General features: G+C 41.6%; 1 protein-coding gene and 1 pseudogene across 1 annotated transcript in view; one reads left to right on the forward strand and one right to left on the reverse strand.

Annotated features, from left to right (window-relative positions):
* LOC133545415 (gastrula zinc finger protein XlCGF52.1-like) overlaps window positions 1-27,675 on the reverse strand; it is a 229,945-nt gene that overhangs the window by 20,087 nt on the left and 182,183 nt on the right. The window lies entirely within an intron of this gene.
* Window positions 11,374-27,142, forward strand: LOC133545558 (major histocompatibility complex class I-related gene protein-like; annotated as a pseudogene).

Genomic DNA, 27,675 nt, shown 5'->3' on the forward strand with positions numbered 1-27,675 from the left:
GGTTCCAGCCTGAGGAGGGCCATCAAGGAGTTGGCAGAGGAGGCAGAGAAGGCAAGTTTCTGGATGTGGCTAAGAAGGAGGGACAACACTTGGGGCTCAACACCCCAGTGAGGTCAGTTGCAGGGAGTGGCGCGGGGAGACGTCCCCGCGTAGCCACTGCCCCTCCGCCGTGAGGTGTCCTGGCTTGGGGGCGAAACATCAGTGAACGGTGGCACCAGCTGACGACCCTGCAGCTGACCTCGAAGTGCACTGGAGGAGGTGCGACAGGCAGAGATGCCTAGCAGTTAGGTCTGTACGTAATAATACATTTATAAATTAGATAGTTTGAAATATGAAAATATTACATACTTGTATTTGTAATTGTTAATAATCCCATAGATTAGCACCTTTATATGATATACATATGTACTGGTTCACATCTGAAACATCTACTGGACCACTTAAGGGAGCATATTATTATTTACTTTATACATCATTTGAACAGTTGTCTTTCATTAATTTTTGAAATGTGTGACTTCATGAATTTTTTGTTGGGTTTCTATAATCCATTTTAAATTATCTTCATTACTCTCTTTTGTAATATGATGATTGTGTTGTGATTATTTTGTATGTATGTCCTCAGACCTTTATGCAATATAACAGTGAGAGAAAATGGCTGAATTGTTTGTGGAAGGAAGTTTATTTTATTTATTTTTATTTTTTTATTTTTTTACGAACTTACATTCGTGGATAAAACAAAAAATCCAGTTATTGGGTTTTGTGTTTAATGTGTTTTCTTTTTAAACATCCCCAAAACAATATCAATATCCATCAAAGTTTGAAGTGTCATGCAAAAGACAATGTTGTACATCACCCCACAGAGATTCACTTTGCATACTGTTGGAGCCAAATTTCCGTATTTGTTTATTTTGTTTTTTATTTTGTTTTCTCTAATTGATTGCTGGCTCTGTTGATGCTGAATTTTCTTTTTGGCAGATTGCTCCGCCCACTTCCTCTTGAGTACTAGGAAGTGTTGACAGGGATGGGACTGTTGCTATAGTGCAGTTGCCATGGTAACGTCATTTAATTGGGTTTAGGTGGGAGTGTTCCGCTTGGGATGGTTTCCTGTGGACGGGACTCTCGATGCTGTCTTGGATTCGCTTTGAACTGAACTCTTGCGGCTGTGTTGGAGCCACTATGGATTGAACTTTCACAGTATCATGTTAGACCCGCTCGACATCCATTGCTTTCGGTCCCCTACAGGGAGGGGGGGAGGGGTGGAGGGGGGGAGGGGGGATTGCCCACATTTGAGGTCCTCTCCAAGGTTTCTCATAGTCATCATTGTCACTGGCGTCCCACTGGGTGTGAATTCTCCCTGCCCACTGGGTGTGAGTTTTCCTTGGCCTTATGTGGGTTCTTCCGGGGATGTCGTAGTCGTAATGGTTTGTACAGTCCTTTGAGACATTTGTGATTTAGGGCTATATAAATAAACATTGATTGATTGATTGATTGATTGATTGGGTGTTCGGGGCGATTGCATGGAGGACACAAACAGTTTAGGACCGTGCCGTGCGTGGTCAGGTCTCGCTGCTCTCAAATTGTTCCATTCAAGCCAAGGTCAGCATACTTAAATGGGTTGTACTTGTACTTGTATTATGTTCTATAGCATACATTTGATTTCATTTTGATAGCTTAAAATAAACGGATTGTCATATCCAAACATATTTCCACAGTACTGGACATTGAATCATTTGCATGCGTCAAACAGGTGAACACAGTCGCCCTCAGTATCAGCTTAAAGGTAAAGTCTGTACAATACCAACATGTACAGTAACGCCCACAAACACTTGCACTTTGTCAGTAAAGTTCTTGTAAAAAAGAAAAGAAAAGAAGAATGTTGCTGAGCTAATGCCCCGCCTATCCTCCCCCGAGCCACTAACGACTTCATCTAGGACACAAACGACAAAACAACAACTGAAAGACAGCTTTAAGGACTTCAGCACAAAATGTGTGCATCCTTTCTAACGGCCACTGGGGGGCAGTAGAGGTAACTATTCCAGCAAGGTTTTACAAAGTGTTTTACAAGGTCTGACTCAAATTGCCTACCTGGTCTGTGTGACTACACTCTGGCAACCCATGTTGTCTGATATAATCCTGAAACATACATTTTGCTACTGTAAAGGCACGCTGGAAAAGGTTGACATAGCGCGTGAAGTAGTCTTTGACCATAAGTACACACCTGTTGCCCTGAGATGTAACGGGTAACTCAGTAATATTCATAGCGGCAGATTCTATCATGTTGAAATGTACCATCTTTATCTTTCATGATGGTCACTGCGGTTAAGCGGCTTGGATCAAGCGTCCAGTCAATGTTTGGCTTTATCGTGTCTAATTTCACATTTCACTTTCCTTTTCTTGAATGCTTTGCCACCAGAAGGTTCAGCCTCACTTTTTCCCTGCTTCCACTTTTAGTACTTTGGCCACAGCAAGTCAATCACATGAATTGTTTCAGCTTTAGTTTTTATTTCCTGATCCAACCCTGGCTTGGAATCTAACCCTGGCTTGGAATCTAACCCGTGCAAGGCAGAACTGCCAAATGTGACTATCACAAACAGAAAGAAAACTATAAAATCGGTGAAGTCTGCACAAATCAAACAAGAGCCAAGGTGAAATATGTTCTTCTGCTTGGAGACGGCACCATATCTAACATTAACATACACACCTTGATGAGTTACCCACTAGATTTGTAAAGTCTGTGCTGAGCAGTTTGTCACCACAATTCCTTCATGTAGTTTGTGATATATTGAATGGGAGGCAATAAACAGGCGAGGTGATGAAGTTACGTCTCGTTTACTGTGACTTCAGAACAGACTCACTCACTTGCCGTCAAGTGTACAACAACGTAAAACGTTGGCCAACCAAAAAGCAACCCCAGTATGCTATGACCAACATTGACCAGGAGATGGCAACCTACACACATAGACCAATCTATTACATTCCTCCCCTTTTAGAATTTTAGAAGTTACTCAAAATAAAAACAACCCAACCAAAAATGCAGCAGGCTCAATTAGAAAAACTACTTATGCCATTTTTTTTTTTTAGTACTGAACACTTAACCCTCATTTGTAACAACAAGATATGTATTATACAAACAGTATTCATACACCTTTAACACAGCTTTTTATACTGTTGTCAGAGATTCAGTTTGTTTGGTGGTACTCGAACCCTTTCTGGATACCTGCGGATCACTGGTGGGGTTTTGGTTGTGGGTGATCTGAATTCTGATGATGGCAACTCAGTAGGACTTGAATCTACTTCAGTGTTGAGACTTCTTTGTGTCCGACTCACTGATGGTCCTGGTGATGGAATTGACACAGCACTCTCCAGTTGTACTGATGGCACATTTTCTGCAACTGGTGGAGACAAGATAACTGGCAGTCTCTCCATGTTCTCTCGCCATGGTAACATGTGATCCACATGCACAGTGCGCTGTCTCTGTCCCGCTTGGATCAGGTAAATGACAGTTCCCAGTCTTTTCAGTATTTTTGCTTTAATCCATTTTTCCACTCCGTCCCTGAAATTTCTGATCCGAACAACCTCTCCCTCCAGGAAAAGGCGAATAGGGGGAGCCCTTTTGTCGTGATAAAGCTTCTGCGCTGCTTGTTTTCCTTCGATCCGTCTGGCAAGGTCCGGCTTGAGCAAACTGAAACGAGTCCTCAACTGGCGTTTCAGGAATAACTCGGCTGGAGTACGTCCCGTCACTGTGTGGGGTGTACTGCGGTACATGAGAAGGAAATTTGCAAGTCTGTGACTGAGTGACAAGGAAGACTTGCTGTCTGCTTCCAGCACATTGTTCATCAGAGACCGTTTCAAGATTTGTACTGATCTCTCTGCTGCTCCATTTGATGCTGGGTGGTAGGCCGGTACAGCAGTGTGTTTTACTCCATTACTCTCCAGGAACTGAGTAAACTCTTTTGCCACCAGCTGTGGGCCATTGTCTGAAACTAGCTCTTCTGGCAGTCCATACGATGCAAACAGACAGCGCAGCACTTTAATGGTGTTGTGAGAAGTGGTGGAGGACATGGGAAAAACCTCTAACCACTTTGAATGGCTATCAATGACAACCAAAAAATACTGTTTATCTTTCTCTGCAAAATCAATGTGAATTCTTTGCCACACTCTTTCTGGCCACCGCCAAGGATGTAACGGTGCCACAGCTGGCATTTTCTGTACTGATTGGCAGACTGAGCACTTGTTCACCAGTTCTTGAATTTCACCATCACAGCCTGGCCACCCAAGGTAACTGCGGGCAAGAGCCTTCATACGGTAAATACCTGGATGTTCATGATGGAGATCCTCCAGTAATCTCTGTCGATAACCTGGGGGTATGATGACTCGCTGTCCCCAGAGAATGCAGCCTTGATCTGCTGACAACTCCTGTCTGCGTACAAAGTAAGGCCTCAATGCTACATCTTCCACATAACTTGGCCAGCCATTTAATGTGTAGTTCCACACCTTACTTAGCACAGGATCTTTAAGAGTAGCACTCTCAATGTCTTTTGCACACACAGGAAGTTCATCCAAGTATGAAAAATAGAAGATACTTCCCTCCTCTGCTGTGTTGTTCATCCCTACTCGGGGTAGGCGTGACAAAGCATCCGCATTAGCATGATCAGCTGACTTTTTATACTCAATGTCATAATTGTAGGCCATGAGGATAAGTGCCCAGCGTTGCATTCTTAATGCTGCCAACGTTGGAACTGCTGATTTTGGCCCCAGGATGGCCAACAGTGGCTTATGATCAGTGATCAGTGTGAATTTCCTTCCGTAAAGGTATTTATGAAATTTCTTTACTCCAAAAATGATAGCAAGTGCCTCCTTTTCAATTTGGGCATACTTCCTTTCTGGTTCAGTGAGTGTCCTTGAGGCAAATGCAACAGGTCGCTCTTCTCCATCTTCTGTTACATGTGAAATTACAGCACTAACTCCATAAGGCGAAGCATCACATGCAATTCACAGTGGCAGGCGGGTGTTGTAGTGTACCAGCACTTTGTTCTGCAGTAGAAGTTGCTTTGCATCTTCAAATGCTTTTGCACATTCAACTGTCCAAATCCACTTTGAGTCCTTTTTAAGTAGGTTGTGCAGAGGCTGGAGCACAGTAGAGGGATTTTGCAGGAATCTGCTGTAATAGTTCAGAAGACCCAAAAAAGACTTCCGTTCTGTTATATTTGTGGGCTCAGGTGCATTGGTTATGGCAGTCACCTTTTCTTCTGTGGGATGTAACCCAGTCTTATCAATGCGATGTCCCAAATACTCGACACTGCTCTGGAAAAACTGACATTTTGATAGCTTCACCCTGATTCCATGCTTCTTCAAACGTGTGAGAACATTATCCAGTCTTGTTAAATGCTCCTCCTCCGAAGAAGCTGTAACTAGTATGTCGTCCAAAAAACAAGTCACATGGTCCATCCCTTGCAGAATCTGGCCCATAACAGACTGAAATATTGCAGGAGCACTCGAAACTCCATAACTGAGGCGATGATACTTGTACAGACCCTTATGTGTGTTTATGGTCAGATACTTTTCTGACTCTTCATCCAACTGTAGTTGTTGGTAGGCGTGTGACAGATCCAGTTTGCTGAAAGATGTACCTCCTGCTAATGTAGCGAATAGATCTTCAGTATTCGGTAATGGATAGGTCTGCTCTTCAATGCATTGATTAACACTAACCTTGTAGTCACCACAAATCCTGATCGTTTTGTCAACCTTAGGTACTGTGACTATTGGAGCTGCCCACTCGCTAGTGTCAATCTTTGAAATCACTTTTTCACTCTCCAACCTCTCTAGCTCTGTCTCTACAGCTTCCTTTAGTGCGTAAGGAACTGGGCGAGCCTTGCAGAAAATTGGTGTGGTATCAGGTTTGGTGCGTATTTTAGCTTTAAACCCTGTGATACAGCCTTGGCCCTCTGAGAACACTGCCTGATGGCTCTCTATCACCTCCTGTACTCCTGTGTAACCATTCGTCCTTTTCTGCACCTTTTGTACAGTGAAAATATGTTTCCAGTTCAGCCATAGCTTTTTTAGCCAGTTGCGACCAATCAGTGCAGGTCTGCTTCCCTGTACAATGACCAGTGGAAGTGTCACTTGCTGGTCCTCGTACTGTACTGGTAACATGATGTACCCTCGAACAGCAATCCTTTGGCCTGAATATGATTTCAACTTTAACTTGAAAACTGGTTTCAAAGGAAATTGAGTGAGGTTTGCCTGGTAAAAGCTGTCAGAAACTACTGACATTGCTGAACCTGTGTCCAGTAACATTGTGGTGCTCTTGTTTCCCAGTACGATATCCACTGTGTAACCTTTTTCCCAGTTTGAGGTAGAGTCAGCTGCGTACAATCCAAAAAGTTCTGCCTCATCACCACTTCTAGATGCACTCCCTTCAGTTTCAACATACTGAGTTGAAGATTGCCCTTTAGTCTTCCTGCATGCACGGGCAATGTGTCCAATTTTGGAGCAAGCATGACACTTTTCATTTTTAAATCTGCAGTCATGTGGTGAGTGCTTCCCACCACATCTGTAGCATGTTTGCTGTCCCCCTGTGTCTCTTTTGCCTCCTTTGTATTCCTTTGCTTTGTTATTATTTTTCCATTTGAACTGTCCTTTCCTCCCCTTCTCAGAAAAATGAGTAACACTTGACAGGGCATTTACCTAGTGAGGTCCACTGTGTCCAGAAAACTCCATTGTATTTTTGGTTGCAAGCTCCATAGAGACTGCAATTTCACAAGCACGGGGAAACGTCAGGTCCCTTTCAGACAACAGCCTGCGTTGCACTGCATCAGAACGTAATTCACTCACAAAACGATCTCTCATGGCATCGTCCAAATATTGTCCAAAATTGCAAGTTGCTGACAACTGTCTCAAAGCCACAATGTAATCAGAAACAGCTTCTCCTTCCTTCTGATTACGTTTCTGAAAGTGAAAACGCTCCGCTATCACAACAGGTGCGGGCTTATAATGTCCACATAGTGCCCTCTTCAGCACATCATACCCTAAAGTACTTGGCAATGCCGGAGACGTGAGGTTCTTCAGCAGCTTATAAGTGTCTGCTCCAATAACAGAAAGGAAAACACACACCTTCTTGTCCCCTTCAATCTCATTAGCCAGCATCCACTGCTCCAAACGCTCCAGATATGAATCAAAATCCTCCTTTGAATCATTGTGTTCATCGATGCGACCCACTGTCAGAGCCATGTTAGCATCCGGTGCTACTGCTACTCTGACACGTGCCCGGTTCCTCCACAAAGTAGGCTACTCTTCAGCCTTACCTACGACCAGTGCACAGCGCTCCTCTAAAGTCCCCTCACGCAGTGGGCTTCTTTTAAATCCTCGTCGCCATTTGTGATATATTGAATGGGAGGCAATAAACAGGCGAGGTGATGAAGTTACGTCTCGTTTACTGTGACTTCAGAACAGACTCACTCACTTGCCGTCAAGTGTACAACAACAACGTAAAACGTTGTCCAACCAAAAAGCAACCCCAGTATGCTATGACCAACATTGACCAGGAGATGGCAACATACACACATAGACCAATCTATTACATAGTTAACGTCTCACTTCAGATTGGAACATTTCCAAAGGCCTTAAAAGGGCTGTTTGCAACATTTACACAGATGTCTAGAGGGCGCTAACTTTCCAATTTGTTTCTCACAGCATATCCCTCCTTCTTTCAGCTTCTAGGACGTAATGATGTAACTACATATGTGCGTAACACATGCATAAGCTTTGGGTGTTGTTAGCTAATAATAGTGATTTGGATAGTTAAATTAAATGTAAATCCTATCTTAATAACATGATTGCAAATTTTTTGTTACCTCTCTTGGACTGCTTTTGTACGTGTGCACACATTCTCTGCATGTACGTGTTGACCAGACAGGGTGAGTGACCGCCGTAAACACCAATCATTTTATACACAGGTTGGTATCGGCAATACGGGTCTGATACTGATACTTTGCGCAAATATACTGAATGTGTCTGGTAATGTTTAAGAATTAGTGTATTTTAAGTGTTGCTGATCTTGGCACCACCTCACACCTGGAATGCTGTCCTCCGAGTCCTTCATCTTGTGCTGTGGCATTTCCAGTTATGCTGGGTTCAATGCCACAGTGTACAGCCAGCTTGGCGTAGATTGAGTGGAATTGCTGTGTTGGCATTGTTGTTACAGCCTCCTGTTTATAATAAGAGAAGAGTACATACATAAGATTGTGCATTAGCACCCTCATCTTACATTCTTATTGACATATACAAATATAGTTATTAATATTGTATTTCTTGAAATGCCTTATGCCTATATAAAAGATGAAACAATTAAAACGTTTCTCTTCATTTCATATTTTCAGTTATCAACACCCAGCACATGATTTATGAAGGTAAAAAAATGTAACGAACAATCCTTGATGTGATTAAATGAGTGAGTCATTAAAATATATAGTTGGTATTATTTTTTAAGTTTAAGTCCCAACGATAGTCACACACACACTCGGTGTGGTGAAATTATCCTCTGCATTTGACCCATCCCCATGGTCACCATCTAGGAGGTGAGGGGAGCAGTGAGCAGCAGTGGCCACGCTCGGGAATCATTTTGGTGATTTAACCCCCAATTCCAACCCTTGATGCTGAGTGCCAAGCAGGGAGGTAATGGGTCCCATTTTTTAAGTCTTTGGTACGACTCGGCCGGGGTTTGAACTCTCCACCTTCCAGTTTCAGGGCGGGACACGCTAACCACAGGGCCACTGAGCAGGTCTTGGTGAGCAAAGTCTATTTAAGACGATTACATTTTTGGTGCATCACTTGTCAGTAGTGCGCAAATAGTAGGCTATATGTAATATATATATTTATTTGTATACATTATTTACTTTGATTCCAAAGAAACAGCAATTGTCGAAGGACCGGAATTCACTCTGTGGCGAGTTGAAAAATAAAGCCCCTGTAGATCCACGCTGATGTCCGTGTCTCCTCTACTTAACAGCCATTAAAAGATTACAACCCTTGCAAATATATTACACTACATACATCCATTCATACATTGTATTACTTTCATTTACTTTCACGTAAAAAAAACACTCATTTTGAAGGTGTTGCGACTTTTATTTTATTTTGTGGTAGTAGCGACTTCCTCCCGGTCAACTTGACAGACAAAATATGAACTTCACAGCATAAAAACAACAGCAGACATGAATTGTAGATGAGACTAATATTTGTAGCAGGAAATCAACTGCAAACAAACTTATCCTTTTCCTCATTAGCGTCAAGATCTCAGCAGCACAAATAAATCCAACTATGTCTTTCATGAAATGTTTAATTAGTAGAGCCCTCAGATGTAAAGAGATTGGTGCATCTAATTGTTTCTTCTCTAAATCCTTGTGAGTGTCAAATGAAGTGAGGTCGCAGCGAGCAGTAACGTCTTGCTAATGATAAATGCTTTAAATCTTTAAAAACAATATTTTTATTAAGAGTGTAAAAATCCACTCCATCCCATTTTAAATATATTTTTTTAACGATCGCTTTTATACTTGCCGCTAAACCTTTCTGCACGGATTCAGGTAAATAATGTAAACAAAAGCCTAATGGGACTCTAGACTAGCCCTGGGCAAATTAAGGCCCGGGGGCCACATGCGGCCCGTTAAGTATTTCAATCTGGTCCGCTGGACATTCCCCCAAACATTTTATAGATCTTTAAGATGGAAAGTGTAGCTGCCATTATGATGTGCATTGATGTTTTTAAATGACTGTAAGTCTTGAACTATACAAAGTATTCCAATGGTTGGAATCTGCGTTTTTTTAACGATATACTAGTTACTATGGTAATTAATTAGTTACTATGGTAATCTAAGTCACAGCAGCTCAGATGAGACACCAAGCAGTGGGGGTGGGGAGTGTTTCCACAGTGTCAGCCTGAAATGTGGGTGTCAGGGACAGACGTGGAAGGAGATTTTCACAACAAAGTTCTAAAGCTTCGTTATATATCAGATTGTATATGTAATTTTTATCTTTGCCGTTCATATTTCGCTGTTTGTCGCATTTTTGTCACGATTTGACAGTTTGTAAAATATGTCGATCGAGAGGGGGTGTGGCGTTTATATCTTGTCAATATTCAGTGTTTTATCGTTTATACAAAAATTTAAAATTCCATTCCGTTTTTTAAGGCGGTCTGTCAAAACGTTTTTAGCATTCAATCTGACATTATTGTGAGGTTTTGTATTAGTGTTCCTAAAAATAGATATACCTGCCCTCAGACACATTTCTTTCTCTAAATTTGGCCCCCCAGTCGAAATAATTGCCAAGGCCTGCTCTAGACCATGGTCTGAAACCCGGAAGTAGCCAGATGTGCCTCTAGGTCACGTGATTGCAACCCAGCTATACGACATTTTGTGTTCAAACTCTACATTCACTCTCACTTGTTTTATTCTACGCTCCAGCTGCTCGACCATCGTGCTAATTAATCCCTGAAGAACAAACGGTTTGACTGATTGATTGATTGAGACTTTTATTAGTAGATTGCACAGTACAGTACATATTCCATACAAGTGACCACTAAATGATAACACCCAAATAAGTTTTTCAACTTGTTTAAGTCGGGGTCCACGTTAATCAACTCATGGTATGATGTCATATGCAACCCAACTCGTGCAAGCTAGATTTCTCATACACAAAAGTCGCTTTCTTAAAATGAAACCCAATTTCCTACATTAAAATATTAATTCAATTTTGGAAAATGGTAAAAACTAGAAACAGCCTGAAATTATTATCTTTATTGGAGAAATTAAAGTTGTTTTAAACAAGCCCAGTTTTTATTTATTTTATTTACTTACATATATTTTTATTTTAATCTCATTTGTATTGTGTCTTTTTTTTCAAGGCCTGCTTGGTATGAGCATTGTATTTAATTTGATGTATTTTATATTCCTATGTAATTGTTGAACTGGCTGTAGAATATTGAATCGTATTGTGTTGAAAGTGCCTTGATGTGTGTGCATTGTATGTGTATGTTCAATTGTTCAATTATTCCAAAAATACAAACAATTAAAAATAAAACAAAAGGGATAATTCATTGTTTTTGTCCTTTTAAAGGAGTGTTTTAAAGGCTTAGACGCTACAATATCACTTATGTAAAATGTTCGTCTTGTTGTTGTGTATTGTTGCTATAAAGTTAGTGTGTGTATTATAATAAAGCTGCTTCAAAAAACATGACATCACCTCCGACACTTTTATTCTTGTAATGATGATATGACTTTTATTTAGTTAATATTTATGTGTTAGCTGCAGGGGAGGAACTGCATTGCTGTAAAATATTTGTATCCTGATCCAGGAAGTGATTTCAGGTCACGTGATTTTCGGATTTTTTATAAACCCTCGTTATTGCCTTGGCGTCCATTTCATGTTTACTCGTCAAGCAAGTTGTCGTCGCCTTGCTTTTCTCTGAGGATTAAAACTAGAAACTTTTTTTTATTTAATTCTTCACTTTTGTGACATTTAATGATGAACTTGCTTTCCTTCTTCCTCCTAGTTGTACAAACACACAGCGTGACGCCTGGTAAGTCCACTTTCTTTACAAGTTTATACACCTCATTCCTACATGCTCATTTCATTCAAAATACTCTCATTTATTTCTTCTCATTATTATTGACGCTCTTCTCTTCTCACCAACATCAATCAGTGTGGTGTATTAATGTGCATGCTGATCCGGTGCTGTTTGTCTTTACTGACTTGCCGTAGTTGAGTTGTGGTGTCTACTTAGCATGCTCACCAAGTGCTGTACATGAAGTGTTGATGATCCTTCTCTAGAGTGTATGCTACTGCTACTCCCAGTCATATATAAAAGTTACTAAACGTGTGCTCTACCTTGTTATTTGAATACATAACATATTGGCGACGAGTTGAATCGGTTTATGAGTGTTCCTTGCGGTTTTGTTTTTTTTGGAAGTGAAGATGGCAAACTTTTCACAGCGACCGGACGAGTTTAAGCCTGAGATTGAATCATGGTCAGCCTACATTGAGCGCATGGAGTTGCTGTTTGAAGCCCATGATGTCGATGATGAAAAGAGGGTCCCATTGTTGTTGAGTTCAGTGGGAGCAGTGACATATGGACTTCTGCGCAATTTGGTTCAGCCTGATTTGCCCAAGGACAAAACATTTGACCAGATTGTGGACACTGAAAGACTATTATGAGCCAAAGCCGTTGGTTATTGCCGAACGCTTCAGATACCGCGAGTGTGTTCAGAAAAGCAACAAGACGGTTACGGAATATGCCGCTGAGCTGCGTCAACTAGCTACAAAGTGTGATTTTGGTGACAGACTGGATAAGGCTCTGCGTGATGACTTTGTCAGCGGGGTCAGTTCTGAGGCATGTCAACGCAAGTTGCTCTCGGAGGACAGACTGACTTTTGCAAGAGCTGTGGAGCTGGCTGTCAACATGGAGACGGCCCAACGCGACGCACAGCAGTTGAGAAAGGGTGATAGATAGATAGATAGATAGATAGTACTTTATTTATTCCGTCAGGAGAGTTCCTTCAGGAAAGTTAAAATTTTCAGCACAATCCCATTCAAGATCAGACAAACATTACAGGGTGACAGAACAAGATCGCTGATGGGTCTGCCGGCTTCCAGCGCCCCTTACAGAAAAGATGAGATACAGGGGGGGAGCAAAAAATAGAAGATTAAAATAAAATTAAAAAATCGGTCTTAGCCTGGGCCCTGGAGAGGGGGTGCAGACTGAGGCAAAGGGAAAAAAAAACAACTCATAGCCATAGAACACATCCCTCTTACATGTGTGTAAGAGGGAAACATCAAACATCAAAGAACACAAAGGACATTAAAGACATTAAAGCAGCTGATGCAACCAGACACTTCTACATACAGCTATGAATAAAAAAGTAAAAGAAACATGTCCACTGTGGTGGCCTCTGCGGTGTTCCACGCCATTGTCTGCTGGAGTGGAGGGAGCATGGCCAGAGACAGGAGCAGACCCAACAAAGCAACCAAGACAGCAGACTCCACTCTCGGCCAGTGTCCAGTCCGCATGGATGAGCGAGGATACGTCCAAGGTGACTGAGGTGTCCGACACCTGCTCACCCAGTCAAGACACCGCGAAGCCTCTCCGTCCCAGCGCTCAGTGCTAGCTCCGCAGCCCTGTCCCCTCATCTGCATCTCCTCCAGTCCCTCCAAGCAGACTCCGGTGTGGCAGACACCCAGCAGCTGGTCTCCATGGCCAAAAGGCTCCCGGGAGGCAGATCCAGAAGTCCACAAAAAAAGCACCACAGAGGTCACAAAAGTGGCACCCCTTGTCACACAGTCCCAAAGGGTCCCGGACCAAAAGGCAAGAAAATATAATATCCATAATTATTATAATAACACGTCACCTCAGCTGTTCACAAGGTAAAGGAGAGGCAAAGACTGTGCTCGCCTTCAAAACAAGAAGCATGCTACAGATGCAAAGGCAAGAATCAAAATACAAGTGACTGCTACTGCAAGAATGCAAAGTGTCATAAATGTGATAAAATAGGGCACATACAGAAAGCATGCAGATCTGGATGCCCAGCACGTAAAAATAAATATGATAAAAAGTGGAAGAAAAGCAGTGAGCGAAGAGAGGAGAAAAGGACAGGCTATGTGCAAACTGACAAAAATGAAGATGATTTTGGTGATATTTTGACTGTTTTCAGCACAAATGATGCAGGCCGACAGCCATACAAGACCATTTTTGATGTAAATGGAAAGAAAGTCCTGATGGAAATAGACACAGGATCAGGAATGAGTATAATCTCAGAAGATGTCTATGAGCAGTCATTCTCACATGTGCCACTAGTGGGCAGCTAAAGGGCTACTCAGGGGAGCCAATTCATGTTAAAGGCCAGTTTATGGCAAAAGTGGCTTATGAAAATCAGACTGCCAGCCTACCACTGATAGTTGTGGGAGTAGAGGGTCCTTCACTGTGTGGGAGAGAATGGCTAGATGAGATCAGGCTAAACTGGAAAATGATTAAAGCAGCCGCAATCAACAGAGTCGCTGAAAATTTCTCATCAGCACAAAAGCCCAAATCGATCCAAGAAGTGCTGGCTAAATATGATGAGGTATTCAAGGATGAGCTTGGAACATTAAAGGACATTAAAACCACAATTTCTGTAAAGCCTGATGCGGTCCCAAAGTTCCACAAAGCCTGCGTCCTGCCATTCGCCATGAAAGAAAAAGTTGAAAAGGAGCTGGAGCGCCTAGAAAAGGAGGGTGTCATCAGTCCAGTGAAACACAGTGATTGGGCTGCTCCAGTGGTTCCAGTGCTTAAGCGGGATGGAGGACTTCGCTTGTGTGGCAACTACAAGGTAACTGTGAACTTGGCTACAAACGCTGAAACGTACCCCCTACCAAGAATTGAGGAGGTGTTAGCAGCACTATGTGGAGGAAAGATATTTTCTAAAATAGATCTAGCAGCAGCCTATCAACAAGTACTCCTGGATGAAGAGTCAAAAAAGTATACAACAGTGAATACTCACGAGGGACTGTTTGTGTACAATAGACTTTGTTTTGCTGTCACTTCTGCTGTTAGCATTTTTCAACGCATTATGGAGAACCTGTTGAAAGATCTTGATGTGGTAATTTATCTCGATGATTTATTGATTATGGGCCGAGATGAAGCCCAGCATCTCGTGAACCTGGATAAGGTTTTACAGAGACTGCAAGAGAACGGCATGAGAGTGAAAAAGTCAAAGTGTGACTTCGGCAAGACACAGATTGAATATCTGGGACATGTGCTGGACGGGAAAGGCGTCTACCCATCCAAAAATAAGATCATAGCCATACATGATGCTCCGGGACCCTGAAATGTCAAAGAGCTCAGAGCTTTCCTGGGGCTAGTTAACTACTATGGACCTTTTGTGCCTCAGCAAAGCACAATTTTGGCCCCACTTTACAGGCTACTGAAAGACAAAGTTAAATGGAGATGGCGCGAGGCGGAGCAGAGTGCTTTTGGCAAATGGAAGGAGCTTTTGACCAGTGACAAAGTGCTGGTTCACTATGATCCACGTCTGCCGCTTTCGCTTGCATGTGATGCTTCTGCTTATGGCATTGGAGCAGTGATACAGCACACAACACTAGACGGGCATGAACATCCAATAGCCTATGCTTTCCGCATGCTCTCTCCGGCAGAGAAAAACTATTCACAGATGTGAAGTGAAGTGAATTATATTTATATAGCGCTTTTCTCTAGTGACTCAAAGCGCTTTACATAGTGAAACCCAATATTTAAGTTACATTTAAACCAGTGTGGGTGGCACTGGGAGCACGTGGGTAAAGTGACACAACGGCAGTGACTGGGATGGCGGAAGCGGGAGTCGAACTTGCAACCCTCAAGTTGCTGGCACGGCTGCTCTACCAACCGAGCTATACCGCCCAGATAGAAAAAGAGGCATTGAGACTGGTGTTTGGTGTGAAGAAGTTCCATCAATATCTGTGGGGGCGCAAGTTTGACTTAATATCCGACCACAAGCCCCTGCTCGCACTGTTTGGAGAACATAAGGGACTTCCTACAATGGCAGCAGCGCGCATACAGAGATGGGCTATCATACTATCTGCCTATGATTGCCACATGACATACCGCAGGTCAGAGGAGCACGGCAATGCGGACGGGCTGTCTCGTGTTCCGCTGCCTGAGACCACAGATACAGGTACAGAGACAATGACAGCTTGCTTAAATGCACTGTTATATGAGCACCTTGAGGAGGCACCGTTGAGTGCAAAACAAATTTCCAAGGCTACACGAAAGGACACAGAGCTCTCAAAGCTGCGCAGGTACATCATGGAAGGATGGCCAAAAGAAATACCAGATGAACTGAGGGTGTACTACAGAAAGAGAGATGAGCTATCTGTTGAACAGGGGTGTGTTCTATGGGGAACAAGAGTAATAGTACCTGCAAAAATGAGAGGTGCAGTGCTAAAAGAAATCCATGACGGACACCCTGGCATTGTAAAGATGAAAACAATTGCACGACAATATGTCTGGTGGCCAAATGTAGATATGGATGCTGAGAGAGTCTGCAAGCAGTGTGAGACCTGCCAGCTGGAACAGCGCACGCCACGCCAAGTCCCGCTGCATCCCTGGGAATTTCCTGGGGAGGTTTGGAAAAGACTACACATTGACTTTGCAGGCCCATTCTTGGGTCATATGTTTGTGGTTGATGCATACTCTAAGTGGCTGGAGGTTTACAAAATGGCACAAAATCACATCTACTCCAACCATTACACGACTTAAGAGACTGTCCGCATCATTCGGTGTGCCAGAACAAATTGTCACAGACAATGCGACAACGTTCACATTGGATGAGTTTCAGCAGTTCATAAAGAGGAATGGAGTCCTTCACACGACCGGTGCGCCGAGACATCCAGCTACAAATGGACTGGCTGAAAAATATGATGCTATTTTCAAAGCAGGCATGAAAAAGCTTGTTGGAGAGAACCTGAGCGTTGAGGACAAGATATCACACATGCTGCTGCGCTATCGCACTACTCCCCACAGCAAAACTGTAGAGTCACCAGCGGACTTGTTCCTGAAAAGACATGTCCGAACACGTTTGGACTTCCTGAAACTAAGCATCACCGGACGAGTCAGAAAGAGACAGTATCAGCAGAAAGAGAAACATGACAGTCAGGCTGCCGAGAGACAGTTTGATGTAGATGACTCTGTGTATCTGCGCAACACTGCAGGAGAGAAACCCAAATGGATTCCAGGGGTAGTGACACAACAGACTGGTCCAGTGTCATACCGAGTGCAAGGCGAGACACCAGACCAAGTGTACCGGCGTCACGGAGATCAACTGAGACCTCGCTACCTTCCTGACACTCCAGATTCAGAGCCTGGAGGTGAAACTGCATCAGCTGAGCAGGCGAGTGACCTCTGTGGAACGGACTCTGCAGAACTTAAACCACCAGCTTTTGAGTTGGAACCGCCAGTGCCGCCTGACCCAGAGATAGTGACTTTGAGACGCTCACAGCGTACTATCAGGCGACCTCAGCGTTACAGGGACTGATTCTTTTCATAAGGGAGTTTTTCATTTGTTATTAAAGAGGGTTGAATTTGAGTTTGAATGCACTCTCTGGCATAGCATCTGTGACATTTTTGTGTTTGTTTATTACAGCATTGAAGAATTGAATGTTGCTGTATTGAAAGTGTGTACTGATTTTGCATTGCCTTTGATCTATGGGGGGAGGTGATGTGGTGTATTAATGTGCATGCTGATTCGGTGCTGTTTGTCCTTACTGACTTGCCGTAGTTGAGTTGTGGTGTCTACTTAGCATGCTCACCAAGTGCTGTACATGAAGTGTTGATGATCCCTCTCTAGAGTGTATGCTACTGCTACTCCCAGTCATATATAAAAGTTACTGAACGTGTGCTCTACCTCATTATTTGAATACATAACAATCAGTGAATAGTTTGCATTTTCATTTGTTGCTCAAACTTTTAACGAGTCAAACTTGTTCAAGTTGTCTCACTTTAACAGCAACATACATCAAACTTTTTACTTTAGCATTTCCAGAAACGTTGGTTTCACTTTTAAATAGGAAAATAACAATAATTAATCCAGAAAAAAATCAGTAGGATCAGTTATAAAATGAGATGTAGATCAGAATAATTTAATGTACACAAAAATTACTCTATTGGTGGGAGTTATTCTGAAATAATGGATATAATTCATCGAAAGGGACAAGCGGTAGAAAATGGATGGATGGATTATTGTTTGTTTGTTTATTGAGGATCCCCATTAGCAGACACACAAACGGCTAATGGGGACCCTCTTTTCAAAAGTTCAAAGTAAAATAATAATGCACAAATACATTTACAAATAAAATAAAGGGAAAATAAAAATAAAATTCTCAAAATAATAAAATAAAATAACAGTACGCACATCCAATTACAATAAAAGAAAGGAACAATAGAAAAAAAAATAACATGAAAGATGAACTCTTAAGTCTAAAAAGTGACTTTACATGTTTCTTAAATGTTTTTTACTGGGAATAGTCCTAATATGTAAATGACGAGTATTATAATATTGTTGTTGTATTCCTTTGTCAACATTCCATAAGGCGGTGCTATATTTCCATGCTTTGGCAGTGACATCACTAGTTTGAACTTCCCCTCACCTAGAAAAACAACTTTCACTTCTCTGCCAGCAATAATGTCATATATTTATTTGACACTTACAGTTGTAGAAGGAAATAAGTCAAGTTCTTCATGTGTGTGGTCTTAAAGTGAGATATAAATGTGGGATGCATGAAATCAAAGACAAACGGTGTTATTGTCTCTTGGAACAGGAAGTGATTGTTTACTGTGAGAAGCAGCAGTGTTTGAAGTTGAAATGAAGACAGGATCTTTTCAAATAGGAATTGTTCAACATGAAAAAAAAGAATCCAATGTTGTTTTTCTGCCTTTTTGTCTTTCAGTGATTCACACGCTGCAGTATTTCACCACTACATCCTCTCAAGTTCCAAACTTCCCAGAGTATGTGGAGGTTGGTTATGTTGATGAGATCAACATAACCAGGAAAGCAGAATCTAAACAGGACTGGATGAACAAAATCACAGCAGAAGATCCAAACTACTGGCTGAGAGAAACAGAGAACAATGTTGTTAGACAACATGTCTCCAAAGACAACATTGAAATACTTAAGAAGCGTTTCAAACAAACTGGAAGTTTGTTTATGTTGAACTTTCTACTATTCTAATATATTTGATATTTTGATAGTGTATTAAAAACACACATTACTGCACTGATATACCTTGTCTCTGTCCATCCCATAATAAGCTACAACAAAGACATGTGTGTTAGTTTCACTCTACTGTACAACACTTTGTGTCTCTCAGGTGTTCACACTTTCCAGATGATGTCAGGATGTGAATGGAATGATGAGACTGATTAAGTTAAAGGTTGAAGGCAGTTCAGTTATGATGGAGAAGATTTCATATCGTTGGACATGAAGACATGGACATGGACCGCAGCAAAACAACAAGCTTTCCCCTCCAAACTCAAGTGGGACCAGGACACACTTGATCTAGACTAAAATAAGTATTATTACACTGAGCTATGTCCTTCTTACTTGAAGAAGTATGTGGAGTATGGGAAGAAGGTCCTAATGAGAACAGGTAGAAGCACACCTTGTACTTTCACCTTCTCACATGTTAGCACTCCCCCTATAGGAACATTACTCACATTACACTCTGTCTCTCCATACTCTTTTCTCTTCACCTCCTTTTCTCCATTCTTTCCTTTTCTATTCATCTTTACTTCCATTCTCTCTGTTTCTCTCCATCTTGACCTCCATTCTCTCCTTTTCTATCCATCTTTCCCTCCATTCTCTCCTTTTCATGTCTACCTCCATTCTCTCCTTTTCTCTCCATCTTTTTTACTCCATTTTCTCCTTCTCTCTCCTTTACTTTCATTTTCTCATTTTCTTTCCATCTCTACCTTCAATCTCTCATCTTTACCTTCTGTCACTCCTTTTGTCTTTATATTTAACTTAATCTCACCTTCTCTCTCCATCTTTACCTCCATTATCTCTGTTTCTCTCCATATTTACTTCCTTTCTCGCCTTTTCTCTCTGTCTTTACCTCCATTTTCTTCTTTTCTCTCCATCTTTACCACCACTCTCTCCTTTTCTATCCATTTTTAACTCCATTCTTTTCATTGTTCCCTTCATTCTACCTTTCCTCCTTTTCACTCCATCTTTTTCTCCATTCTGTCTTTTTCTCTCCATCTTCACCTCCATTTCTCCTTCTCCCTCCTTTTTCACCTTAATTCTCTCATTTTCTTTCCATCTTTACCTTTGTTCTCCCCTTTTGTCTCGATCTTTACCTTCTTTATCTCCTTTTCTATCTATCTTTACCTTCTTTCTCTCATTTTCTATCCATCTTCCTCCTTTTCACCCCATTTTTACTTTTATTTTCTTCTTTTCTCTCCATCTTTACCTCAATTCTCTCCTTTTTGCTCCGTCTTTACTTCCATTTTCTTCTTCCCTCCATCTTTACTTCCACTCTCTCCTTTTCTATCCATCTTTACCTCCATTCGTTCCATCTTTACCTTCATTCTCCCTTTCCTCTTTTTCTCTCCATCTTAACTTCATTATTGCCTCTTCTCTTCTTCTTTACCTCCGTTCTCTCCTTTTCTCTACATTTTACCTTCATTCTCTCCTTTTTTCTCCTTCTTAACCTTCATTCGCTCCATCTTTACCTCCATTCTCTCCATCTTTACCACCATGATTTCCTTTTCTCTCCATCTTGAACTTCATTCTCACCTTTTCTTACTTTTTATCTTAATTTTCTCCTTTTTTCTGCATCTTTACATCCGTTGATCTCCATTTTTTACCTTCATTCTCTGCTTTTCTCTCAATCTTTACCTTTATTCTCTTTGTTGATCTCCATCTTTACCTCCATCTTCTGTCCACGTCATCCTCCATTCACACGTCACTTCCTGTGCAGAGCTTCCAGAGGTGTTCCTCCTCCAGAAGACGCCACCCTCTCCGGTCAGCTGCATGGCGACAGGTTCCTGTTTTGGAGGAAAGAGGGCGAGCAGATCTTGGAGGACGTGGTGCACGGAGAGCTGCTCCCCAACCACGACGGAACCTTCCAGATGTCGGTGGAGCTGAAAGTGGAGGTGACGGCTGAGGTGGAGGGCAAGTACGAATGTGTGTTCCAGCTGTCTGGCGTCAAGGAGGACCTGGTCACCAAGCTGGAGAGAAGAAGCATCCTGAGCAACGCAAGCCATGAAGGTGAGAAAGACACATCTAGGACATGTTGAATAGTGTCAATGGAACCACCTGATGTTCCTTCATGTGACTTATCAAGCAGCTGTCAAACAAATCAATCATACCATACCAACAGGCAACGTGAGCGTCACTGCCACGCTGGCGGTCCTCGCTGTGGTGGTCCTCCTGGCGGCCCCCATCATTATCATCTTCATCATCAAGCGTCGCCGAAGCAGACAAGGTGAGGGACACAAATGTTTCCTCTTTCAGGAAGACGCCAAAAAGTCTCTGCCGCTATTCATGAGATGTGAATTTCACCTGCTTTCTCTTTCATTTCAGCCCAATACGATCCAGCTGGTAAGTAAAACATCTTCTCTTTCTTGGAAACCATAACAATAAACAAAGCATTGGTGAAGCATCACTCACACACTTTGTAAGTTTACCCCCACAAAGATTTAAGTTATTAATATCATCTATTACATATTCATCTTTGTTATACATCTTTATGTCAGGTATATTCAATATAATATTGACTTTCTGTTTCTGTTACCATCAACATTCTGGATTGTTGGTATCTTTGTAAGGGTCAACTTGCGAACTTGCTGTTTTAAGGTCTGATGTAGACACGTGTTACAAGTTTACAGGGAAATAAAAGCTTCCCTCCATTAGGAGTAGCTTGATACTGGTGTAAGCGCACGCAATAGAAAGTATCACAGCCAACTTTTGGTGAGTGGTCATGATAATGAACATCGAGGGCCTGATCTACTAAAGGTGTGTGTGTATTAAAACATGTGCAAACCTCATCTACTTAACTCCTGCGCAGTCTCTGAAATGAGCAAAATAGAGAGAGCAAGCCATTTAGCGTGTCTGTCTTCATGTACAGTTGTGGTCAAAAGTTAATGATAATATTTGCTTACATGTCCCTTGGCAAGTTTCAATCCAATCAATCCAATCCACTTTATTTATATAGCACATTTAAACAACAATAACGTTTCCAAAGTGCTGCACAGCCATGCTAAAAACAATTGTAAAAAAAAGTATATATATAAAATAAAATTAAAATAAAATATATATATTATGCTCCACCAATGACTGAATAAAAACAAAAAATAAATAAATATAAAAACAATAAAAACAATATAAAAACAAATATGATTGAAAAACTATTTTAAAGGGTAAAATCAATTAAAACAGTAAAATAGAAATCAAAGTGTATAAAAAACACAGAGGACAACAGAGGACAGAGGACCACACAACTCACGTAGTGTTAAAAGCTAAAGAATAAAAGTGGGTCCTAAGACGAGACTTAAAACACTCCACTGTGGAAGCAGTTTGAACATGGAGCGGCAGAGTGTTCCAGAGCTTAGGGCCGACCACAGAGAAGGCCCTCTCTCCCCTGGTCTTAAGTCTGGTCTTGGGCACCACGAGCTGGAACTGGCTCTCGGACCTCAGAGCGCGCGCAGGAATGTAAATTTGGATGAGGTCCGAGATATATTGAGGAGCCAGTCCATGTAAAGATTTAAAAACAAACAGCAATGTTTTAAAATCAATTCTAAAATGAACAGGGAGCCAGTGCAAACTCTGAAGAATTGGGGTTAAATGCTGGCGTTTCCTGGCCCCTGTTAAAAGTCGTGCTGCCGCGTTCTGGACTAACTGCAACCGGGAGAGAGCTTTTTGGCTAATGCCAGCATAAAATGCATTGCAGTAGTCCAGGCGACTTGAAATAAAAGCATGCACGACTTGTTCAAAAAGGTTAAAAGATAAAAACGGTTTAACCTTTACTAAAAGACGAAGGTGATAAAAACACGATTTTAAAACGCCATTGACTTGTTTGTGTAGTTTAAAATCGCTGTCTATAGTGACGCCGAGGCTGGTGACTTTGGGACGCACATAATTTTGCAATGGTCCCAAGTCAGTGAGGGCCGGACCAAAAACTAAAATTTCCGTTTTTCCCTCATTCATTATTAAAAAATTCTGGGCTAACCAAGCCTTGACGTCGCATAAACAGTTAAGAAGAAGTCTCAGGAGGCCGTGACTTTTTGAAATCGGCATATAAATTTGGCAGTCATCTGCATAAAAGTGATAAAACACTCCATGTTTCTTAAAAATATCTCCAAGAGGGAGGAGATAAAGAGCAAACAGGATGGGGCCTAAAATAGATCCCTGGGGGACACTACAGTAAAGCGGGGTAGAAGAGGAGGTGGCGTCCCCCAGCCTGACAGAGAAGGACCTCTCAGACAGGTAAGATCTGAACCACTCTAACGCAGTCCCCCTGACACCCACACAGTCTCTCAGGCGGTCTAAAAGAATTGTGTGGTCGACTGTGTCAAAGGCAGCTGTAAGATCTAAAAGCACTAAAATGGCAGAGCTGCCAGAATCAGACATTAAAAGCAAGTCATTAAAGTCATTGCTGTTGATGATGTTCCTAACAGACAAATCAATAGTGTCCCAGATTTCTTTAAAAAAGCGAGGGGGGCCTAGGTCTGTGGGACATGACGAGGGTTTTAGCTTGCCGACTATTCCTGTAAGTTCAGGCATGGAGACAGGCTCAAAGTGACAGAACACAGTCGAGCACTGAGTGGCCACATTAAAACTTAATGGAAAACGAGAAAGATTTGCCCGAATAGAAGCAACCTTATCATTAAAAAAGGAGATACATTTTTCACAAGTTTCACTTGTCATCTCCAGTAAAGTGGCTGGATTCGGTTTAGGAAGATTACTAATAGTATTAAAAAGAACCCGTGGCTTACTGATGCTATTTAAAATTAAGTCTGACAAATATTTTGTTTTTTCAGCTTTAACCACACTTTGATAATTTCGACAGTTTTCTTTTAAAATTTGATAGGAGACTTCCAAATGATCCCCTTTCCACTTGCGCTCCGCCCTTCGCCACTCACTGCAATAAAGCGCTTTTGGTAGCCATCCCTTTACGGTGGAAGAGGTGTTAGTGCATCTGCCTCACAATACGAAGGTCCTGAGTAGTCCTGGGTTAAATCCCAGGCTCGGGATCTTTCTGTGTGGAGTTTGCATGTTCTCCCCGTGAATGCATGGGTTCCTTCCAGGTACTCCGGCTTCCTCCCACCTCCAAAGACATGCACCTGGGGATAGGTTGATTGGCAACACTAAATTGGCCCTAGTGTGTGAATGTGAGTGTGAATGTTGTCTGTCTATCTGTGTTGGCCCTGCGATGAGGTGGCGACTTGTCCAGGGTGTGCATCCGCCCGATTGTAGCTGAGAGGCACCAGCGCCCACCGTGACACCAAAGGGAAGAAGCGGTATAAAATGGATGGATGGATGGATGGTAGCCATCCACAAGCTTCCGGTTGAATTCTTGACCACTCCTCTTGACAAAATTGGTCAATTTTAGCTAAATTTGTTGGTTTTCTGACATGGACTTGTTTCTTCAGCATTGTCCACATGTTTAAGTCAGGGCTTTGGGAAGGTCATTATAAAACCTTAGTTCTGGACGGATTTAGCCATTCCTTTACCACTTTTGACCTATGTTTGGGGTCACTGTCCTGTTGGAACACCCAACTGTGCCCAAGACCCAGCCTCCGGGTTGATGGTTTTAGGTGTCCGGAAGAATTTGGAGGTAATCCTCCTTTTTCATTGTCCCATTTACTCTCTGTAAAGCAGCAGTTCCATTTGCAGAAAAACAGGCCCAGAGCATAATATTACCACCACCACGCTTGACGGTTAGCATGGTCTTCCTGGGATAAAAGGCCTAACCTTTTCTCCTCCAAACATATTGCTGGGTATTGTGGCCAAACAGCTCACTTTTTGTTTCATCGGAACACAGAACTTTCTTCCAGAAAGTCTTATCTTTGTCCGTGTGATATCAGATGAAAAAAAAAATGGAGCTGTTTGGCTACAATACCCAGCAATATGTTTGGAGGAGAAAAGGTGAGGCCTTGAATCCCAGGAACACCACACCTACCGCCAAGCATGTTGGTGGTAGTATTATGCTCTGGGCATGTTTTGCAGCCAATAAAACTGGTGATTTAAATGGGACAATGAAAAAGGAGCATTAGCTCCAAATTGTTCAGGACAAGCTAACATCATCAACCCGGAGGTTGGGTCTTGGGCACGGTTGGGTGTTCCAACAGGACAAATACCCCAAACACACGTCAAAAGTGGTAAAGAAATGGCTAGAATTAAGGTTTTAGAATGGCCTTCCCAAAGTCCAGACTTAAATGTGTGGACAATGCTGAAGAAACAAGTCCATGTCAGAAAATCCACATATTTAGCTGAACTGCACCAATTTTGTCAAGAGAAGTGGTCAACAACCAAAAGTGCCTTATTGCAGTGACACTTGCCAAGGGACATGTAAGCAAATATTAACATTGCTGTATGTATACTTTTGACCCAGCAGATTTGCTCACATTTTCAATAGACCCAAAATAAATTCATAAAAGAAGCAAACTTCATGAATGTTTTTTGTGACCAACAAGTATGTGCTCCAATCACTCTATCACCAAAAAATAAGAGTTGTAGAAATGTTTGGAAACTCAAGACAGCCATGACTTTATGTTCTTTACAAGTGTATGTAAACTTTTGACCATGACCGTACCTGACTAAGACACTGAAGGGCTGGTTGCACATGAGCCTTGAAGCCAGACTGAACCTGTTTGGAGACTTAGTCTTAGACTAGTCAGGAAGTAGAAGAGCATAATTCTGCTTCTTGAATTCAGAACTCAAAAGATGTGATATGAGTGAAGATGCACCTTCTGGATGGATTTCCTTCACCAGAGTGAGGTGTCGGCTTAGCATGAGCAGCGTAACCAGCTCATAGTGCGTTTTGTGCTCCGACAGCTGGTGACGGTGGTAACGAGCTCTCAGAGAGACGTGAAGGCTAAAGGCTGAGTGACACACAGCAGTCGGCTCACAGTGAGGACTTTGCTTTTTCACGCACCTCCAAATGTTCTTCTGACTTTGTGTGAAGATGATGTTCACTCTGCCACATGCTAACATCTGCACTTGGATTCACCTGCTTTTGTTGGGAATGTGCTGAGTCATCTTCTTCCTCCAGGATGCTTTGTGCACTGGAACACAGAGAGATGTCTCCATCGCTGAGGGACCTCATCACACTTGGACATTTCTTTCACATCTGCACAAATTGCTCCTCGTCTTACATGATGTCTTCTTTGGGTGTTTATGGCTGAGAAAACCCCTTCAATCTGCATTTTTCAACAATATTTTGCCAGTGAATCATGTTGATGTTGATCTTTGTGTCCATGTAGTTGTGATGTCATCATTTGGGGCTCATGTGTCATCACATTGAGAAAGGATTTCTTCTTTCCTTTTCAAACCAATAGACAGCTGCTTATCTTTGAATATCACCTTGTGTCACATCTCATCATTATTTTTTACAAATATTTGGAACAATGGTACCATTTTTCGGGACTGTTCTATGTTAATGCTATTTTTTAATGTAACATTTAAGAATGATGATTTTGAGAACTGATGTCCAGTTGTTATATCTTGTTTTCTGATTACATTAGTCTCATTTGCAATGCACTTGCACTTCCAAGACCATTAGATGGCAGCACTGTATAACTATTTATGGTATGTTGTCAATCTAGACAGTAACTATTTTTCAGGAAAATTAATTTGTTAGGTTGCGCCCTACAAAGTGTCAAATATGTAAGAATAGTTCTTATTACATAAAACTGGAAAATTCTAACTATAATCTTAGTTGTAGTTTTCCTTTACCAAATTCCAAGGTGTTGAAATCGCCGTGTAAAATCGCTCATGTAAATAGTAGCCTGTCTATAGCAAATCCTATGTAAATTAGCAATAAGCTAACATTTTGGAAGAGTGTTGCACTACTTTACGTTTGAGCGTATTTTTCTTTATTAAGCACTTTGTTGGTGTTGAAAATGGCGAGGTAACTTAAAGGGAGTTTGGCTGAGTCCGGCCTGAGTGCTGCTTGAGTGATAGTTTACGTGAGCCTGTGTTTAGTCTGAAAGCAGACATGACCAGTCTGAAACCGGACATGACGTCACATGCAACAAAGGTATCAAACTATGGCACCGTTTGATTTTACGTGAATTGATGGTACCGAGGGAATTCGGTCATTACCTACAAAAGTACTGAATTCAGTACCCAACCCTACCAGTTAGTGTGACGGAGGGGGTCAATGACACAAGAATTTTATGACAAAGTGTTGCAAAATTTTTTTTTTTTTTTAAACAATTAGGTGTATTTCCGTTCCTTTTTGCATAGTCATATTTTTGCTTGATTGCCAAACATGCCGAGGATGTCATTTGGGAAGTAAACAAGGTAGGCCGTTCATATGCTCTTGATATTCAGTGTTTTATGTGTACAATGTTTCATGTACATTCTGGGTGTTGTATTCAGTAAAAACTTGTCAAATACAATTCTGTTTTCGAGGTGGTTTGTCAATACACACATGATAACACTTCTTTCTTGCAGTCATTTAAAACAAGTATTAAATGATCTTAAGTCTTTACCATGTCCGAAAAGTGAAAATCAAAAATATTTTGTCAATTGTCAACAGAAAGAATGAATGACAGAGCTCTTTATTAAAATACAATATTTAATGGAAATGACTGCGAATATAAGAGAATCAAATAACACAATTCACCTGTTCTTCTGTTGATGCTAGTAGTGGAATGGTATACACATCTGCTGTGTGTGACAGTGGGTGTGAGTACGATTCCCGGTCAGGATGGGAAGGTAAACATTGAGATGAATCATCATGATTGTTGTGCTGTGGCGACCTCTCATGGGGAAAAAATGAAAGACATTTACTGATTTAATTCTGTTAATTGTGTTATTTTGCACTCCAACATTATTATTTGGTCATGTTTTTATTACAGTGTGTTCTTATTACTCCAAGACATGTGTTTAATTAAATACAGGTTTCAGTCAAATAGTAAAATATGTTTTT

This window comes from Nerophis ophidion, linkage group LG28 (assembly GCF_033978795.1).
Source record: "Nerophis ophidion isolate RoL-2023_Sa linkage group LG28, RoL_Noph_v1.0, whole genome shotgun sequence".
NCBI lineage: Eukaryota > Metazoa > Chordata > Actinopteri > Syngnathiformes > Syngnathidae > Nerophis > Nerophis ophidion.